Raw genomic sequence first — 16,530 nt, 5'->3', positions numbered from 1 at the left:
CCCCTACAAACATCTTGCACTCTGAAGCCCATCTCAACATCTGCTTCCCAAAGGACCCAACTGAAACACCTACTTTCTCCAATTGTTCTAATTGTAATCCAAAGACGTGCATTAGAAGGTTTAGCATCGTTTACATTACAAAAGAATGTAAATTGTTTCATGATCTCGCATATATTTCTATTTACTATTTACTTGTCACTGAAGATAGTGGGGCTATGGCTCCAAGTCCACCTTAGAGATCTCACGCATTATCTTCATGGCTGCATAACTTCCATAACGTCCAACGGCATTGATGTCCCTCAGTGTGTCAGTTCCCCCACTGATGGGAATTTTTGTTTTCAATCTTTTTGCATTTCAAACAATGCTGCAGTAAACACACTTGTATATATATTCTCGTGTACCTGAAATTTTATTTCAATGAGATAGATTTTCAAAAGTAGGATTTCAAGAGCTATGCATATGTGTATTTTAAATCTGAATAAATATTGGCAGATTTCATTCCAAAAAGCCCTAAACAGTACACATCCACATCAGCTAAGTGAGAGGGTACTGTTTCTCCCACATCCCTGCCAGTAGCAGATGTAATCACACATATTTTTTCCAATCTGCGAGTTATAAAGTGAAGCCACTGTTATTTACATTTCTTCTAGAATTTCATGCATGGGTAAGGTCCCTAGTGGCTGCCGGCTGCTGGCCAGGGCCTTTTTTCATTCTGCGCCACCCCCTGATGGTCAGCCCGTGTCATAGTGAGTGATCGAACTCCCAGTCGCTTGAACTCTGGAGGGGACATTTTGCATATTAGGCTTTTATACATATAGACTAGAGGCCCAATGCATGAAATTTGTTCGAGGGAGGTGTTCCCTCAGCCTGGCTTGTGGCCTCTTGCAATCCAGGACCCCTCACTCCTAACCGCCCACCTGCTTGCTCCTTACCGCTTGGCTTGCCGCTCCTTAGCACTGCTATGGAGGCGGAAGAGCACTGCCACTGCACTTGCCAGCTGTGAGCCAGCTTCTGGCTGTGTGGCGCTCCTGCGTTGAGCATCTGCCCCCTGGTTGTCAGTGCGTGTCATAGCAACCAGTCGTTCTGGTCATTCTGCTGTAATGGTCGCTGCGCTTTAATTATACAGACAATCCTCGGGTTACATCAAACTTGATGTACATCGTTTCGTGATTACATTGCCATCTCCCATTCATTTATTAAAAAAAAAAGTTCCATTATTTTGACGTATGTACATATGTGCTTTATGTTTTTTATTATTTATTTACCACAAGTAAAGGTCAGGAATTGTTATCTTTCTTTTAATTTTTTTTACTGTATCACTTCATTACTGTTGTGTACGTGCTCCATGTGAGTGACGTAGGTGCTTATGTAGGTGAAAATCACATCATGTTGCGCCATAAGAATGGATCTCCAACGTAACCCAAGGACCTACTGTAAATTGTAAGAGCTCTTTGAATATTATATAGTGTAACTGCATACATTTTAAATTTGTGTATAGTCAAATATGTTTATCTGTTCTTCTTTGGCTTCTTGAGTTTCTTATCTTGGTTAAAAATGTTTCTATAACTCCAGTTTTAATTTTTTGCAAATTGTTGTCTAAACTTCTTTCCATGATACATATTATTTTGTGTTTTCTTTTAAAATTTCTGCATTTAATCCAACTGGAATTGAATTGGTTCCATGATGTGCAGCTGGAGTCTAGACTGTTATTTTTCAGATATCCCATGATCGTCTCTAAAATGCACCTTGTTTCCCCCTTTTTTCAATACCTCTTTGTCATCTATCAAATTCTTACATACATAGTGATGTATTGGGGGAAATTTCCAGGTTTACCTATTCTGCATTTTGTTTTTATTATAGCGGCTTTAGAGTAAGTTTATTATTTGAGAAATCAAGTTCTGAATCATTGTTTTTCTTTTTCATAGTTGCCCATCTGGTTATAAATGTTCTATTTACTTATTTTATATTTCTCAATATAATTTTATACTTTTATTTACATAAGTCATTTACCTTTCTTTGCAAAATTATTCACAAGTATTTTGTAGGCTTTGCCTCTACTATGAAGTTAGTAATTTTCTACTTTCTATTTCTACTTGGCTATTTCTATTATTATAAAATTATCTTCTAATTAGCTACCTAAATTTCTTAGAAATTATGTTAATTTTAATAGGATCTCTTTTGGTTTTTTGGTGAGAAGAAATAATTGCACATGTTTTTAAGTATTTTATTTCCTTGATTTTTTAATTAACTAGAATTTCTAAAGTAATAGTGAACAATTATATCAGGAAACACTCTATCTTATTGTTTATTTTAATGGGGATGATTTAGTGCTTCATTAGTCAGAATGGTGGCCATTAGGTTTCCTTCGTTTTGTTGTTGTTGTTGTTGTTGTTTAAGATGTATTGTTTTATTTTATAAATAGAGCTAAGAATTTATTATTTTTTAAAATTTCCTAGATTAAAACAAAATTTTAATACTTTTTATTTTTCAATTACATTTGACATACAGAATTATATTAGTTTTAGGTGAACAACCCAGTGATTAGACATTTATATAACTGACAAAGTGTTCACTCCGAAAAATTTGTACCCATGTCACACCATACATAGTTATTATATTATTGATTATATTCCCTATGTTGTCTTTTATACCCCTCGTGACTATTCTGTAACTACTAATTTGTACTTCTTAATACTTTCCACCCAGCCCCCCAAAGTCCCTCCCATCTGAAAACCATCAAAATGTTCTCTATATCTATGAGTCTGTTTCTGTTCTGCTTGCTTGTTTATTATTTATTTTAGATTCCACATATAAGTGAAATCATCTGGCATTTATCTTTGTGTGACTTATTTCACTCAGCCCAACACCTTCTAGGTCCATCTATGTTGTTAATGATGGCAGGATTTCATTCTTTTCTTATGGCTGAGTCATATTTCATTCATCTATTGATGTACTCTGAGGTTGCTTCCATATCTTGACTATTGTAAACAACATTGCAATGAACATATGGATGCTTATGTCTTTTTGATTTAGTATAGTCTTGGGTTTCTTCAGATAAATACCCAGAAGTGGAATTGCTGGGTTCTTCTTTGTCTCTTATTATAGCCTTTGTTTTAAAGTTTATCTTGACTAGTATAGTATTGCCACCCCAGCTTTTCTTGTTCGTTTGTATTTCCATGAAATATATTTCCCACACCTTTATTTTCAGTCTGTGTGTGCCTGTTGATCTGAAGTGAATCTCTTTTAGGCAGGATATCTAAGGGTCTTGTTTTCCTATCCATTCTGTGTGGCTATCAGTTTTCAATGTTTGAGAATATTAGCTTCCTATTCTCCCTATTTTACTTAAATTTTTATTGTCAGTTGTTACTGAATTTTTTCAAGCGGTTACTGATTTTTTTTAAATATCTATGTGATACATTTTTGCTTTCTCTCTAATTTGTTGACTTAAAATAATAAATGGAGAGATTTTCCTGATATTGTGCTGAGTATTCCTGAATTCCAACCAACTTTTTTACAATGTATTTGTTTTGAAATGTTAACTGCATATAGAGTGAGAATTTTCCAAGCATATTCCTCTATTAATGAGTAACAATAAAATTATCTATTCTGAAAAATAGCATTGATATGGTGTTAGGTCTGATCAAATAATTGAATCAATACCCCCTCCCCTGGGAACTGACCTTTAGGCCACTTCACAATGGACATTCCACTTGCTTAGACCACATTCCACTTGCTAAGACCATTCTCTCTCCCCTTCGGAGTTTCCCAGAATCCGCACCTGCACAGAGAATTCTCCGCCCAGAAAAAGCCCGCCTGGAGTCCTTTAAAAACCTCTGACTCTCTGCCTTTGGCTGCTGGCACCATTTTGGGGCTCAGTCCATCTGTGTATCCAGATGACCTAATAAATGTATAATCCCTTACCACTTTGGCCTCATGTGTTCCTCCTTTGGTGACCCTAACATATGGTTTTAGTGCACCATTTTCATGTTTTTTAAAGAATATTTATGTCTTCAAGGTCATGTGATACTTGTCTTTCTCTGACTGGCTTATTTCACTTAGCATAATACTCTCCAGTTCCCTCCATGTTGTCACAAAGGGTAAGAGATCCCTCTTTTTACAGCTGCATAGTATCCCATTGTATAAATTTACCACAGTTTTTTAATCCACTCATCTACTAATGGGCAGTTGGGCTGTTTCTAGTTATTAGCTTTTGGAAATGATGCTATATGAACATGGGGCGGGAGGCATATATCCTTTCTGATTGGTGTTTCAGGCTTCTTAGGATATATTCCTAGAAGTGGGATCACTGGGTCAAATGGCAGTTCCATTTTTAATTTTTGAAGAAACTCCACACTGTTTCCCACAGTGGCTGCACCAGTCTGCATTCCCACCAGCAGTGCACGAGTGTTCCTTTTTCTCCACATCCTCGCCAGCACTTGTTGTTTGTTGATTTATTGATGGTAGACATTCTAGCAGGCGTGCGGTGGTGCCTCATTGTCATTTTAATTTGCTTCTCTCTGATAATTAATATTTTCTTCCTTTCTTAAGTCTGGAATAAAATCCTATTTATTCTTGAAGTTCAGGAGTTTTACCAGAATATGCCATGTCTCATTTATCAGCCCTGTGAGAAACTCAGTCAGTCCTTCAACTATGAAGAGTTTATCTTTCCTCCACTCAGAGTAAATTTCTTCCATTATTTAATTATTAGCTCTCCTCCATCTTTTCCTTTATCTCTACTTGGAATTAACTCTCCTCCATCTTTTCCTTTATCTCTACTTGGAGGTTTTTTACAAATATTTATTTATTTATTTATTTATTTATTTATTTAAGAGAGAGAGAGAGAGAGAGAGAGAGATTTGTTTTCTATTTATTTAAGCATTCATTGATTGAATCTTGTATGTGACCTGACCAAGGACAGAACTTGCAACCTTGGCATATCCAGACAATGCTCTAACCAGCTCAGCTGCCAGGTAAGGGCTTGAAGTTTTTACTAACCACATATTAGAATAACAGAAGTTAAACTCCAAATGGCTTTTGATTTACCTCATGATTTCCAAATATTTGTAATTTTGTGTTGTATTTAGAGATATTAATTACCCAGGGTCTTTCTGCCTGATTTATCTAGTCTCAGCAGTGTCTGCTCTCCCTCTGAATATCTCATCTGAATCATAAAATTTGAAAAGTATTTGTTTTTGTTTCCAAATGACCTTTATGATTTATAGTAAAATCTCTTTACATCCTTTCATTTATTTACTTAGTCAGTCACAATTGCCATCTGTTCCCTACAGTAGTTGTTTCTGTAGGTTTTTTTTGAATCCTCACTGGAGGATAGGTTCATTGATTTTTAGAGAGAGAGGAGGGAGGGAGAGAGAGACAGAAAGAGACAGAGAGAAAAAGAGAGATAAAGAAACATCGATTGGCCACCCCCAGTACAAGCCCCTATCCTGGGATTGAACCGCAGCTTTTTATTATATGGGATGCTCCCACCAAATGAGCAACCTGGCCAGGGCTACAGTAGTAAGGCTACAATAATTCTTTTTTTTTTTTCAATCTTCACCAGAGGATATTTTCTTCATCATTTTTTAGAGAGAATGGAAGGGGGGGGGGGGGGAGGGAGAGAGAGAGAGAGAGAGAGAGAGAGAGAGATCGAGGTGAGAGACACATGGATTGGTTGCCTCCTGCATGCAACCTAACTGGGCCAGGATTTGCCCTTGGCTGGGAATTGAACCTGAGACCCTTCAGTGTGCAAGCTGACACTCTACCATTGAGCCACACTGGCCAAGGCCAGTTCTTTTTTTGACAGAAATCACCTATTTGGGGTAAGTAGACTTGGTATCTACCAGAAACTCCTAGCAAATGTCATAAATTATTGGTGAAATATAAAAGGAATTTCTATTAAAGTGTTTCTTTTATAATTATATATTTTTATTAAATTTATTGGGGTGACATTGGTTAATAAAATTATACAGGTTTCAAGTATACAACTCCACAATATATCATTTATATATTGTAATATGTGTTCACCCCACTAAGTCAAGTCTTTTGTCATCATTCATCCCTCCATACTCTCTTTTACTTCCCCCACCCCTCTTTTTCTCTGGTAATCACTATACAGCTGTCTGTCTATGAGGGTTTTTTTTTTTTCTTGCTTAATCCCTTCACTCCTTTCACCTAGCCCTGAAACCCCCTGCCCTTCTGACCGCTGTCAGTCTGTTCTCTGTATCTATGAAAGTCTTAAACAAGAGCTGTTGTCATGGTCACTGTGCTGTAGATCATAGCCAATGTAATAAAACAAGAAAAAAATTAAATACATTAATTAGAAAAGAAGTAATAAAACTGGCATTATTTACAGATGTTATCTGCACGGAAAATCTAGGAGTATTGACCAAAACAGTATTAGAACAAACCAGATAATTTATCAAGGGGATAAGATATAAGATTAATGTAGAAATCTCAGATACCATTCATAAGCAGTAACACATTTTCTAAAATATCTAGAAATAAACCTGTTAGAAGGTAAGTATAAGATATATAAGAAGAAAGCTCTAGAAGAGGAAAAAACACACACAAGAGTATATAAAACAACATAAAATATTTAGATGAGAAAATTCAATGTTGTAAATATTTCATTTTCCCAAACATTACTCCTTAAATTTAATCCAATAACAAATAAATTTCATAATGAAATTTTTTATAAACTTTAGAAAATATATTTAAATTTCATCTGAAAATGGGAAAAAGAACAAATATACAAACAAAAGAATAACCAATATACTTTCTTAAAAAAAAAAAAGATGTAACTTACCTGGCCTGAAACAGCTTATTCTAAATTTATAGAATGAAAACATTGTGGCAAAATTTTTAGAAAATGATATTAGAGGAGTCAAATAGATGGAATAGACCAATAGCCGACCTATTTTCAATGGGAAATTCAGCTTACAATAAAGGAAACATTTTAAATCAAAACGATTAATTGTTTAGTAAAAGGTACTGAGATAGTGAATTCTGCATTTGGAAGAAAAATAAATTCAGTTAACGACTTCAAATTTATTGCATATCGGGTTTCCCAGGAAGTAGTTTTTGAGACAAATTTGTCGGAGGGGAGTTTATTGGGGATTTGCTTTCTGGATTGTTTTCTGAGGGGGATGCGAAGGAAGCAAGCAATGGGCAGAGGGAGAAATTGAGTTGCAGTTGTGTCTCAGTGCCTTACCCAACTCTAAGTGGAGGTCTGAAGCTGGGGTGCATTACATTTAGTTTTCAGCCCTGGGATCAGGGAGCCTACACGTTATAGTCCCACGTGAATCACTAGTTGGATGTGGGCTGCCCCTAAGGAGGGGGTGTGACCTAGAATGAGGCAGCTCTCCTCAGCTGAGGGCAATTTTCCAGAGAGGGTTGACACTGTAACAATATTCACAAAATTAATTCCAGATGTCTCTAAAAACTAACCATAGGAAACTAAAATATCAGATGTGAATTTTTTAAAAAGTAGAATCTATATATATATATATATATATATATATATATATATATATATATAAAAGCCTAAGCGACAATTCGACCATTTGACTGGTATCTATGATGTGCACTGAACACGAGGGGGCAGACACTCAATGCACAGGCATGGAAACATGGAATAGACTGATGAATCTCAGCGGGAAGGGGGGAGGGTGGGAAGAGATTAACCAAAGATCTCATATGCATACTAGTGGCCCAGTGCATGGATTCATACTCCAGTGGGGTCCCTCGGCCTGGCTTGTGGGGATTGGGCTGAATCCATGCACCGGGCCTCCAACATCCCCTGAGGGGTCCCAGATTGTGAGAGGGTGCAGGCCAGGCCGAGGGACCCCACCAGTGCACAAATCTGTGCACCCGGCTTCTAGTATATTTATAATCTTAGGGTAAGAAGTTCCTTCTAATAATAGATAAATTTGATAACTTGGAGTTTACAATGCCTATAAACATATTATTTTATAAAGAAAGCCAAAGAACAGACTGGGGAAAAAATATCTACAATGTGTTTGAACCAATGCATGATGTATGGGATGTAACGAAATATAACTTTACTTTTGTCTCCCAAAGGACATCCTAAAAATTATTTCGTTAGAATCTTCAGTAGGCCCCATGACTTTTCTGTACTATGTTCATGTTAAGTAAAAAATACACTCTCATTTCAGTCCAAGATATTAATCAACACTTCCTACTTCGTTCTAAGATAAGATTTCTCCTCCTCCTCTCCAGCTCTGTGGGGCCCCAGGCTTTGAGGAAGGGGATTTGGTTGGCTTCCGAGTTTTTCTTTATCTCTTCTCACCTCATACCCTCTGGCTGGCTGTGGTTTAGACCCTGCCTGGTGGTAAAGGTAAAGGAGAAGGAAGGAGAGGTAAAAGGAAAGAGCAGAAAACTTCCTGCTTAGCTGGGGGTGGCCTAAAAACAGTCACATAGATCAATGGAACAGAACAGAGAGCCCAGAAAGTCACACAGTGTCACTTCTGCTCTACTGTAGCCATCAAAGCAGCCACCGGAGGAGGGGACACAGACCTCCCACCTTTTAATGGGAATAGTGTCAAAGAATTTATACTATTTTTTATAACCACCAGAATATCATTGATCTCTTTGGAGAGCCTCACCAGTTAAATAGGTTTCTAACATCACGTCATAATGTTGCTTTTACACAGTATCTTACTAGCTTTCCAATTTATCTTCTCTAACTCTAGTCTGAAGCAGATTTCTATTAGTTAAAACTAAAAGGGCTCTAAGCATTAAGGGTTGTATTTTGAAAACTATCAACTACGTTGAACCCCTCAGTATGTTGTGTTGGTAATAAGCAGGAAGGTCTTCAACAAAACTGCCCTTTCTTAGGGAAAAGGCTGTGACCTTCACTTCCTCTTACTCATGTCACCAAATCAAGGCAACATGTAACACCTGCCGCTCAGAGGGAACCTTGAGCCACAGCACCTCGTTGCATACATCACCACATATTGCAGGAAGAAAAACAAGAGTGAGGTTCTTTTAACAAAAATGAGAATGTAGTTTTCAACCAAGAACACATTTTAAAATAAGGTCTATTGATATATGACTCACAAAGAGTAAAATCCACCCTTTTTTTGGTATGCCATTCTGAGTTTTGACAAAATATAGTATATGGTCATAGTCATTTAGCCACCACCACAATTAAGGTATAGAACAATTACTTCAAATGATTCCCTACTGTGCTTTTATAGTCAACTAGAGGCCCGGTGCACAAAATTCGTGCACTGGAGGGGGGTTGGTCCCTCAGCCTAGCCTGTGCCCTCTCGCAGTCTAGGACCCCCCCCGGGGATCGGGTCTAAGCTGGCATTCAGACATCCCTCTCACAGTCCAAGGCTTTCACAGTCCAGGACCCCCTTGCTCCTTACCACCCACCTGTTGCAGAGGTGGGAGAGGCTCCTGCCACCTCCGCTGTGCTCACCAGCTGTGAGACCTGCTTCTGAGCGGGGGGGGGGGGGGGGGGGGGGGGTTGGGGGGGGGGAGGGAAGGAGATAAGGGGGCAGGGGAGTGCCACTCAACCACAAGCCAGGCTTGCTGCTCCTTAGCACTGGCCCCGCCTCCTGCCCATTGGTCTTTCCGGAAGGTCATCCAGAATGTTGCCTGGAAGGTCATTCAGCTGTCTGGTCTAATTAGCATATTACGCTTTATTATTATAGATTCTCTTTACCCATTCGCAGCCTTTGGCAACTATAGATCTCATTTTTTTTTCTTCTTGTTTAACATTTTTCAGGTCATAGATATGGAATCATAACATGTGCAGCTTTTTTAATTGCCTTAATGTTTTTGAAGATCATTGAGGTTGCTGAAGTTATCAATAGCTCATTTTCTTTTGTAGCTGAGTAATATTCCACTGTAAGGATATGCCACTTTTTTGTGTGTCCACTCACCCAAAGAGGGAAATTAGAGTTGATTTCAACACATAACATTTTAAAAATAGCAAGAAAATAAAATGGCTAAAATGAATTTTGTCATAGAGTTTTTCATTTCTTAACTACCTTCATATTTTCTGGTCATTTTGAGTTATTACTAGCAAAAGTTAGAAATCATCCATCTGATGGGAATCATGCAAGGTTTGGGGGAGCGATGGTCTCTTTCTAATTAATTATTTTCCCACTGAGTTCCTTCTGGTTTGATGCAATTGCTCCTGTTTATCAACTAGTATGTTTATGGAAAGTGTTGAAAGAGGATTATGTTCCAATGGGTAACAGCTGGCCTCATAGCAATTGGATGACAAAAGGATCGTCCAAGTGCATAACTTGCAAAAATTGGGCCAGGAGCTGAGTGAGAAGATGGAACAACCTCTTTGGCTGACTTTTAAGGCTCAGCTTCTCAATGATGCTTCCCATTAGGCAATCATGGGCTTCCTGCAGGGTAGAGAGTGAACAGACAGGGACAGTGGGGGAGCCCCATAGAGAAAGAACATGGATATTATTGCTTTCTCCATTTTCCAGCTCCCTCTCTGCAAGAACTCAGAGCCAGTCATCTCACATGCTATGCAAGATTTCAGTAGGTTAGAAACTAATTTTAAATTCATTAAAAAAACGAGCTCATGTCAGCATTGTCTCCATGAACCCTTGCCTTTAAACGACTGAGAACAATGCTGCCTCGCTGATTTTCTCATGCTGTTACATCATTTGCATAAAACAGGTGTGCCACAGACGGTTCACTGCCAACTCAACATAATGCGCCCGCACCGCTATCTAATTTCACTGTCAGTGCAGTAATCTTTCTCCTTTGTTAAAAGGCTCTCAAAATCACTGTAAGCAATGTCGATGCATACTGGGTTTAAGTCAAATAATACATTTGCCTTTGCCGCTACCTTTGAATCTTGAAAAAGCCAGCTCTGAAAAATTAGAGATGGGTCCCCGAGTGAGTCACTCAATACTACATTTCTCTGGTTTCCTAACAGCCAATATTTCAAAAAACAAGAACAATAATAGGAAAAGTTCTCCATCATTCGTGAAGCCTCGAGTTACATGTTTTATTTTATTTTTTATTTTCCCTCCTGTTTGCTTCATAATAGTCCTTTCCTTGAAGGAGTTTCCATCGAAAAATGAAATGAGTATCAGCTTGAGTTACATGTCGACTGTCTGCTTCCCTTTACCTCCCCCTACTGCTGCTTCCTTAGTGACTCTCATGAGTAGTGTCCCGGTGATACAGGACTAGACACTTAGAGATTTATTCACAGGTATTTCACCTAGGTTCCCAAATACACACTTATTTGTCTACACTGTTCATGTGCTACAATGATTGGGAATGAAAACAGATTCTATTATTTTCATCAGCCATTAGTGTATAAATAAATAAATAATTACATAAAGATATGCCTATGTTTATGAAATGTGTATCTAATAAGACACAGATACATATAGACATATAGACATATGTAATTATAATGTGTGTATAACCTTTTAAAAAATATTTTTATTGATTTCAGAGAGGAAGGGAGAGGGAGAGAGAGATAAAAACATCCATGATGAGAGAGAATCATTGATCAGTTGCCTCCTGCACACCTCACACTGGGGATTGAGCCTGTAACCTGGGCATGTGCCCTCACCTGGAATCAAACTGTGACCTCCTAATTCAGAGGTCGATGCTCAACCACTGAGCAATGATGGTGTGATGGTGGGCTAATGTGTGTATGACTTTTACAATGAAAGTGGGCTCATGGAATTTTCATTATTGAACCCCAGTGACTTCCTGCCCATGGCCCTACCTGCCCCAGCTCCTGCACTCCTTCCATCACATCCCTTCCTTTGCTTACTTCACTCTGACCCCACAGGTCTCTTAGTTTCTTAAAGATACCAAACTAATTCCTACATCCTGGTCTTTGTCCTAAATGTACCATTGGCCCCAGAAAGCGTTTCTCCTGATGTGAGCAGAACCAAGTCCCTCTCGTCTTGCATATCTCAGCTTAACATCACACACTCAGAATGCCATTTGTTGGCCAATTTAACATAGCTGCCCAACTGTTCCAATTCTCTTAGGGATTTCTTAGCTTTTTGTTTGTTCCTCACTGGCATACTGTCTGTCCCTCGGTGGGTACCTCTCTAATTGCCCTCTTTCCCTACCTTCGCTCTCAATCCTCTGGTTCCTACTCTAAGCACCTTATCCTCTCTGCCTGGGGGCTTCTTCTGGTCACAGAAGCATGCTCAGCCTGCACCGGGAGGCAGGCCAAAGCACCAGCCAGTTTATGTCCCAGAAGCATCCCCAAACCAAATGGATGAAAGTTGATGAACCCTTGGGCAGGACAACCCTGAGATCCACTGTAGCATTGAGTTATATTTGCCCATAGCAATTGCAATGAGCACACTTTCATAATCGTCCTTCTCTCCCCTGCTTTCCTTTCCCTCTCCCTTATCTCTATCCTCTCCAAGCAAACCATTTGTACACATATACTTGTTTCAGGGTAGCTTCTGAGAGAGTCTAACCTAAGGCACTCCTTCAACTAACAGGGGTCCTCAAACTACGGCCCGCGGGCAACATGCAAATACAAATATTGTATTTGTTCCCGTTTTGTTTTTTTACTTCAAAATAAGATATGTGCAGTGTGCATAGGAATTTGTTCATAGTTTCTTTTTAAACTATAGTCCGACCCTCCAGCGGTCTGAGGGACAGTGAACTGGCCCCCTGTTTAAAAAGTTTGAGGACCCCTGAACTAGAATGTAAGTTCCACTGAAAGCAGGAAACATCTGGCCTCTTCATCATTACATACCTGTCATTCCAGTGCTGGGCACACATTAGGCACATGATAGATATTTGTTGAATGACTAAGTGGTCACATATGAATGCATATATACATGGGAGGACATAATTTGGGTATCTTTAAGAGGTCCTTCTCTGGCTCCTAAGACCTACCCATCTCCCAATATAGAAAGCTCTTTTTTTTGCCTTGGGGCCCAAATATCGAAGAGAAAACACAAAAGCATATGGAAGAAGTGAAAAGACAATTTGGGATTTGGGGGGTTCTAAATTGATGTTTAAAACTGTGTCTAAGCGTTGAACATTTGATTTCTGAGAGAGAGAGGGAGGGAGGCTGTTTGAACATACCCATCATGAGAGAGTCATATGTTAATATCATTTAATAAAAAATAATTATCATAGACCTGTTAATTATTGACCATTTGCAAGGCGAGAAGGGTCCTGCATTCAATTGCAGGGAGTGAGGGTGATGGTTCAAGGACTTCCCTCCCTGCAACTCTCAGGCAGTATTTCTCCCCTGACCTTTCCCTGCTTAAACCAAGCAGAACCAAGGGACAGGTGGATTTACTGAGGTTGTTGGTGCTTTAATAAAGTTATATGTTAATATCACTGAATGAAAAATAATCATGATAGACCTGTTATATATTTTCAGGAACAGTTTCAATTAATACCATGAATCAAACAGCACAAAGCTCCTGCCCTGACGAAGCTTATGTTTGAGTGCACAGAGGCAGTTCAAGGAGTAAATTTTAAAATGGTACAAACGATAATATCAGTGGTGAACATTAAGTAAGGTAAGGACGTGGAGAGAAATGCTGCTGTTTTACATGTGGTGATGACATTTGAGCAGAGGCATAAAGGAAATGAGGAAGCAAGCTCTGCAGATATCTCTGAAGGGAGAGCATTTGAAGCAGATAAAATAGCTGAGGGCAGGCCCATGCTGGGCATGTTTGAGCAGCTGCAAGGAGACTCTGAGGCTGGCTGGGTCGGGGAGAGAGAGCAAGATCGGGGGGTGGGACTGGGGACAGAAAGATAACCCTCTGGTGTGGAGTTTAAACTGCTTTATTTCACATCGTCTCTATTTGATCTCAAGTCAATTAATCTGACACTTGGATATTAATGGAAGAGTTCATCTATGATAGAGTTGCTTCATGGTCACAAGATGGCTGCTGTCTTCCACAGCCTCAGGCCACCATGAAAGGAAAAACAGCAAATGTTTATTTCTCCATGTAAAATTCTGATTGAAGAATAACATGCATATTGGAAAATGCAAAAGCACAAATGTGCAGCACGATGAATTTTTCACAAGCTGAACATATTCATATAACCGACATCCAGATCCAAAGTTAGTCTACCTCTCAAGAGTAATCACTATTCTAACTTCTACCACCACATAGTATTTGCCTTTTTTTGAACTCTACATAAATGGAACCAAATAGTACGTATCCCTTTGCATCTGACAATCTTTGGGAAACATTATGTTTATGAGCTACATCTATGCTGTTATATGTAATTGTATTTTGTTAATTCCCTTTGCTGTGTGTTAATTATTTTGGGTGAATATACTATAATTTCTTTATCCATTCTGATATTGGTGGGCATTAGTATTTTTCAGTTTGGGCTACTATAAATAGTGTTGCTAGGAATATCCTCGTCCATATCATTTGGTGCACATTTTTTTGGTGGGTATTTAACTAGGAGATAAATAACTGGGTTAAAGAATATGCCTCTTTTTCGATTTAGTAGGTTCTGCCAAACAGTATTCCAGAATGACTGACCAATTTTTTTTTCCCCTTCAGAAGTGTATTAGAGTTTCAAATGGTCCATATCAGACAACTGGTATTGGTTGTCTTTTTCATTTTAGGTATTCTATGTGGAAGTATTGAATTGTTGTTTTAATTTTTCTTCCCTTCATGATTAACAAAGTTCAGAGCTTTATTTTTTACTGAAAATCAAGTGTTTATATTTTAAAAGCAGTTTACAAGTCAGTCCAAAGTAGTTATGGGAATTATAAATGAGGATATTTGCCGGGGTTCTTGTCCCAGCATCAAGAAGGGTTCAGGAATCTGGAAAAGGCTGTGCGTAGATGACATAGGAATCCAGAGACTAATAAAGAGTCCATAGATGAGATATAATTTTGAAAGGCACTGGGGGTCAGAGGAGCTTAGCTAAAGGAGCTAAGTTCTAAGATCTTAAGTCTAAGCGGTTCTCAACCTGTGGGTCGCGAACAATGAAAATACATCCTGGATATCAGGTATTTACATTACGATTCATAACAGTAGCAAAATTACAGTTATGAAGTAGCAACAAAAATAATTTTATGGTTGGGGGTCACCACAACATGAGGAACTGTATTAGAGGGTCGCGGCATTAGGAAGGTTGAGAACCTTACTAAGGCCTTAGGTTCTCCCTTCGTCCCCAGGACCCCATGCTTTTTAGTAACACAACTTGTCCTGAGGCAAGGTGGAGATATACACTTCAAAGGGTCAGGGTTTGGTACAGAGTCCATTGTCAGAATGGGGGGATTAGCCTACGGCTGTACAGGTGTTTGGCCAGTAGGAGGCAATAACATGTAGATTAAGATGCCTTTTAGCTGTCTGGCAGCCACAATCTATTTAATGTATCCTATTCAGGTTTGGGGAAATTCCTTTAGCCATTCCCAACAGGTGACTACATGTGTGACTCAACCCTGTTGAGTCCCCAAGTCTCATCAACCTTTTGATGAAACTCTTGAAATTATGACATGCTGGAATTGGTCACCAGCAGATATTAATAGCCCCCACATCACAGAGTGGGAGATAATTCCATGAAAGGATCCATTTACAAATACTCAATATGACACCTGGCAGATAGTAAGCACACAATTAATAGCATGCATTATTATCATTATTTTATGTGTTAAACAAAGAATAGCCTAAAATCTTTGCTACTAAATGTTCCTTTTGAAGATAAAATCCAGAAACACTGCCGAGAGAAAAGGAAGAAAAGATGAATTACTTTCATAGAGCCAGTAGAAACAAAAGGGCACTGGAACAGCAATAAGCTAATCAGAATAACATCAGAGGCTGCCCTAGATTCATTTCAATGATAAATACAGTCTTAAATGTCGAAGTGAGGGCCAAAATAGTAACATTAAAAAGCCTCATATTTAACAGCTTGTATATACTTTATGTTTGATTATTGGCATATCAATTGAGCTAAATATTTTCATCTTTGGCCTGTGAGTTAATGTTCTTTGAAGATCTATAAAATGCACTTAGTCATCTTCAGTACCATTCATCTAAGGCTTATATTTACAACTGTTACCATTAGGTATCAGCTGAGTCATGAAGTGAAGTCTGGACTGAATTAGAGTCAACCTAATGCTTGGAAGAAACAGAAATCAACATGGAGGAATGTTAATACTGAACTAGCATTTGATCTTAACCTTAAAGAATGAGTAAGATTTATTGAAGACAAAGGCAAGAAGGACACATCAGCCATTAAAATAATAACAACTAGGCCTGGCCAGTGTGGCTGCATGTTTAGAGCATCAGCCCGCACACCAAAGGGTAGGGGGTTCAATTCCCACTCAAGGGCACATAAGTGGATTGCCATTTGCTCCCCACCCCAGGTCCGGGCATGTGTGGGAGGCAAGCTGTGTATCTCTCACCTCTCTCTTTCTCTCTCTCTCTCTCTCTCTCCCTCTGTTTCTCCCTCTGTCTCTCTTGCTCTCTCCCCCCTCTTTATTTCCTTTCCATCTCTCTGAAAAGCAATGGAAAAATGTCTTCAAATGAGGATTAACAAAATAATAATAATAAATAA

Source organism: Myotis yumanensis, unplaced genomic scaffold, assembly GCF_028538775.1.
Source record: "Myotis yumanensis isolate MYYU_CA2020_CCGP unplaced genomic scaffold, mMyoYum1.0.hap1 SCAF_7, whole genome shotgun sequence".
Classification (NCBI taxonomy): domain Eukaryota; kingdom Metazoa; phylum Chordata; class Mammalia; order Chiroptera; family Vespertilionidae; genus Myotis; species Myotis yumanensis.
The sequence above is the reverse complement of the archived record's forward strand: the minus strand, read 5'-3'. Positions refer to the sequence as shown.